The 5,000-nt window shown below is 70.6% G+C and overlaps 1 non-coding gene across 1 annotated transcript; it reads left to right on the forward strand.

Annotated features, from left to right (window-relative positions):
- The first annotated feature begins 3,038 nt into the window (after positions 1-3,038).
- LOC135979094 (5S ribosomal RNA) lies at positions 3,039-3,157 on the forward strand. Its single transcript, XR_010596419.1, has one exon. It is a non-coding gene; the product is annotated as a 5S ribosomal RNA (ribosomal RNA).
- Positions 3,158-5,000: the final 1,843 nt, after the last annotated feature.

The raw sequence follows: 5,000 nt of genomic DNA on the forward strand, positions 1-5,000 counted from the left end.
CGGAAAGCGAACCGGCCAGCAGGTGAACCCTTTCGATTCCACGGGTTGACCTGGTGCCCGGGAAGCGAACCGGCCAGCAGGTGAACCCGTTCGATTCCACGGGTTGACCTGGTGCCCGGGAAGCGAACCGGCCAGCAGGTGAACCCGTTCGATTCCACGGGTTGACCTGGTGCCCGGGAAGCGAACCGGCCAGCAGGTGAACCCGTTCGATTCCACGGGTTGACCTGGTGCCCGGGAGGGGACTCTGAAAATTTTTCAGCCCTTTCGACTCGGGGTTGACCTGGTGGCCGAGAGGGGACTCGCACGGCAGGCAAGCCGCCCTGGCTCACCCTCCCCGGCCGCAGCGAGGGACTGCCACCCGGCCGACTGGATCGGGCCCCTGGAAGTCTGGAAAAAAGAATGGAACCTGACGCCTCCGAGGAGGGGGCGCCCAGGGAAGGAGGGAGATCCGGGTTGACCTGCTGACCGGACGGGAAAGAGGCCACCGGGCGTCCCCCCCCTTAAAACCTAGGGGTTGACCTGGTGGCCGGAAAGCGAACCGGCCAGCAGGTGAACCCGTTCGATTCCACGGGTTGACCTGGTGCCCGGGAAGCGAACCGGCCAGCAGGTGAACCCGTTCGATTCCACGGGTTGACCTGGTGCCCGGGAAGCGAACCGGCCAGCAGGTGAACCCGTTCGATTCCACGGGTTGACCTGGTGCCCGGGAGGGGACTCTGAAAATTTTTCAGCCCTTTCGACTCGGGGTTGACCTGGTGGCCGAGAGGGGACTCGCACGGCAGGCAAGCCGCCCTGGGCTCACCCTCCCCGGCCGCAGCGAGGGACTGCCTCCCGGTCGACTGGATCGGGCCCCTGGAAGTCTGGAAAAAAGAATGGAACCTGACGCCTCCGAGGAGGGGGCGCCCAGGGAAGGAGGGAGATCCGGGTTGACCTGCTGACCGGACGGGAAAGAGGCCACCGGGCGTCCCCCCCCCCTTAAAACCTAGGGGTTGACCTGGTGGCCGGAAAGCGAACCGGCCAGCAGGTGAACCCGTTCGATTCCACGGGTTGACCTGGTGCCCGGGAAGCGAACCGGCCAGCAGGTGAACCCGTTCGATTCCACGGGTTGACCTGGTGCCCGGGAAGCGAACCGGCCAGCAGGTGAACCCGTTCGATTCCACGGGTTGACCTGGTGCCCGGGAAGCGAACCGGCCAGCAGGTGAACCCGTTCGATTCCACGGGTTGACCTGGTGCCCGGGAGGGGACTCTGAAAATTTTTCAGCCCTTTCGACTCGGGGTTGACCTGGTGGCCGAGAGGGGACTCGCACGGCAGGCAAGCCGCCCTGGGCTCACCCTCCCCGGCCGCAGCGAGGGACTGCCACCCGGCCGACTGGATCGGGCCCCTGGAAGTCTGGAAAAAAGAATGGAACCTGACGCCTCCGAGGAGGGGGCACCCAGGGAAGGAGGGAGATCCGGGTTGACCTGCTGACCGGACGGGAAAGAGGCCACCGGGCGTCCCCCCCCCCTTAAAACCTAGGGGTTGACCTGGTGGCCGGAAAGCGAACCGGCCAGCCGGTGAACCCGTCCGATTCCACGGGTTGACCTGGTGGCCGGGAAGCGAACCGGCCAGCAGGTGAACCCGTTCGATTCCACGGGTTGACCTGGTGCCCGGGAGGGGACTCTGAAAATTTTTCAGCCCTTTCGACTCGGGGTTGACCTGGTGGCCGAGAGGGGACTCGCACGGCAGGCAAGCCGCCCTGGGCTCACCCTCCCCGGCCGCAGCGAGGGACTGCCACCCGGCCGACTGGATCGGGCCCCTGGAAGTCTGGAAAAAAGAATGGAACCTGACGCCTCCGAGGAGGGGGGCGCCCAGGGAAGGAGGGAGATCCGGGTTGACCTGGTGACCGGACGGGAAAGAGGCCACCGGGCGTCCCCCCCTTAAAACCTAGGGGTTGACCTGGTGGCCGGAAAGCGAACCGGCCAGCCGGTGAACCCGTCCGATTCCACGGGTTGACCTGGTGGCCGGGAAGCGAACCGGCCAGCAGGTGAACCCGTTCGATTCCACGGGTTGACCTGGTGCCCGGGAGGGGACTCTGAAAATTTTTCAGCCCTTTCGACTCGCGGTTGACCTGGTGGCCGAGAGGGGACTCGCACGGCAGGCAAGCCGCCCTGGGCTGACCCTCCCCGGCCGCAGCGAGGGACTGCCTCCCGGCCGACAGGATCGGGCCCCTGGAAGTCTGGGGGGGGGGGGGAATCGCCCCACGCCTCCGAGGAGGGCTGCCCGGGCGGGCCTGGCCCCGGAGCTCGAAAAAAAAAAAAGGATCGGGCCCACTAGAGACATGGACCAGGCCGCCCTGGGCTCACCCTCCCCGGCCGCAGCGAGGGACTGCCTCCCGGCCGACTGGATCGGGCCCCTGGAAGTCTGGGGGGGGGGGGGAAATGGAACCTGACGCCTCCGAGGAGGGGACGCCCAGGGAAGGAGGGAGATCCGGGTTGACCTGGTGACCGGACGGGAAAGAGGCCACCGGGCGTGCCCCCGTTAAAACCCCTAGGGGTTGACCTGGTGGCCGGAAAGCAAACCGGCCACTGGGTAGGCCGGTCGGCAACCTAGGGGTTGACCTGGTGGCCGGGAAGCGAACCGGCCAGCAGGTGAACCCGTCCGATTCCACGGGTTGACCTGGTGCCCGGGAGGGGACTCTGAAAATTTTTCAGCCCTTTCGACTCGGGGTTGACCTGGTGGCCGAGAGGGGCCTCGCACGGCAGGCAAGCCGCCCTGGGCTCACCCTCCCCGGCCGCAGCGAGGGACTGCCCCTCCCCACCCCCCGGCTGACAGGATCGGGCGCACTGGAAGTCCGGGACAGTATTTTCCCCGACGCCGGGGAGGGCGGGCGGAGGGGCTCTGGCGGCCAGCCCGGGCCCCGGAGCTCGAAAAGGAAAAAAGGACCGGGCCCGCGAGAGACGGGGGCCCTGCCGCAGGGGGGGGGGCAGTCCGACCGGGGCTCACCGTGCGGCAGGCCCGGGCGTCGGCAGGGGAAAGCGGGCGAGGAGGCGCGGGGCCGGGTGCCTACGGCCATACCGGACCGAACGCCCCCGATCCCGTCCGATCTCGGAAGGTAAACCGTCCCGGGCCTGGCTAGTACTTGGATGGGTGACCGCCTGGGAATCCCAGGTGCCGTAGGCAGCTTTTCCCGGTCCGAGTCAGCTCTCTCTCCTTTTCTGGGGGGGAAGGAGAGGGGGGGACGGGCCGGAAAGCCCCTCGTCGCTCCTGCCGAGTCGGAGGTCGCGGCCGCAGGTCACGGGTCTGGGCGCCTGGGGTCCGGCTCCCCACCCACCCGGCTTCCTCCGCGGAGGACCCCCCCCGGGGCCACCGAAGCCGCTGGGGGAGACGCCGGGCATGGGGCGGACTGGCCCGGACCCTCCCGGCCGCCGGCCCGCAGGTCCGCCCCGAATCCCCCCCCGCGGCCACCCAGGCCAGGCCTGGCCAGGCGGGACGGACGGCGGGTGTCCAGCGCCCAGCGGCTTCCTCCAGCGGGGACCCACGGACCCCAAAGCCGCAGGGGGAGGCCCCGGGCCTGGGACGGACTCGCTCGGACCCCCTGCGCCCGGCCGCCGGCCCGCGGGACCGCCCCGAATCCCCCCGCGGCCACCCAGGCCAGGCCTGGCCAGGCGGGACGGACGGCGGGTGTCCAGCGCCCAGCGGCTTCCTCCAGCGGGGACCCACGGACCCCAAAGCCGCAGGGGGAGACCCCAGGCCCGGGACCGACTCGCTCGGACCCCCCGCCTCCCCTGCGCCCGGCCGCCGGCCCGCGGGACCGCCCCGAATCCCCCCGCGGCCACCCAGGCCAGGCCTGGCCAGGCGGGACGGACGGCGGGTGTCCAGCTCCCAGTGGCTTCCGCCAGCGGGGACCCACGGACCCCAAAGCCGCAGGGGGAGGCCCCGGGCCCGGGACGGACTCGCTCGGACCCCCCGCCTCCCCTGCGCCCGGCCCCCGGCCCGCGGGACCGCCCCGAATCCCCCCGCGGCCATCCAGGCCAGGCCTGGCCTGGCGGGCCGGTGTGCAGCTCCCCCGGGCTTCCTCCCCCGACGACCCGCGCCCCCCTGAGCCGCAGGCGGAGACCCCGGCCCCGGGGCGGACCGGCCCGGGCTCGCCCGAGCCCCCTGCGCCCGGCCCGCAGGACCGCCCCCCCGAATCCCCCGGGAGAGGCCCGGCCTGCACGCCACTGACGACCCGCGGCCCCCAAAGTCGCAGGAGGCGCCCCCCCCCCCCCGGTTAGCCCCGTCTCGCTCCGCGCCCCCCGCCCCTCGCTGCCGGGACCGGGCGCCGCCCCAGAGTCAGCCGCAGCCGGCCGGCCTGAGAGCTGCCCTCCTGTGGACGACGGTGAGTTTACCTTGATACTAACCGGCCGTCAGCCAGGTCAACCCCATTGCTAGACTGGGGTGGACCTGGTGGCCGAGTGGGGACTTGGAACATTTGACAGCTGCTTCCCGGGGCTTGACCGGTTGTCCTGAACGCCCCCCACCCCCACCCCCAGCCCCCGGCTCCTGCTCCCCTCTCCCCAGCCTCGGTGCTCCGCTCCCTGCCTCGGAGGCTGCCTCTCTGCGGCGCCTGCATCGCCTCCGAGGACGCGCACCCTCCGGAGGCTGGACGTAAACCCACCACTGCCGCCGACCCGGCTCTCCGAGGGACGACTGTGAGGCCCCCCACCCCACCCCACCCCCGGACCGCCCTGGGGACGACTGCTAAGCCTCCCCCACCGGACCGCCCGGGGGAAGACTGCGACGCCTCCCGCCAGGCCCCCACCCAGCCTGGGGGAAGACTGCTAAGCCTCCCCCCCACACACACACACACACACTGTCGGGGGATGACGATTAAGCCTCTCCCGGACTGCCCGGGGGAAGACTATTAAGCCTCCCCTGGAACCACTATTAAGCCTGCCCCCGGAGTCCTCGGGGGATGACTGCTAAGCCTCCCCCACCGGACCACCCGGGGCAAGACTGCTAAGCCTCCCTCCCACACACACAC

This window comes from Chrysemys picta, unplaced genomic scaffold, assembly GCF_011386835.1.
Source record: "Chrysemys picta bellii isolate R12L10 unplaced genomic scaffold, ASM1138683v2 scaf649, whole genome shotgun sequence".
Classification (NCBI taxonomy): domain Eukaryota; kingdom Metazoa; phylum Chordata; order Testudines; family Emydidae; genus Chrysemys; species Chrysemys picta.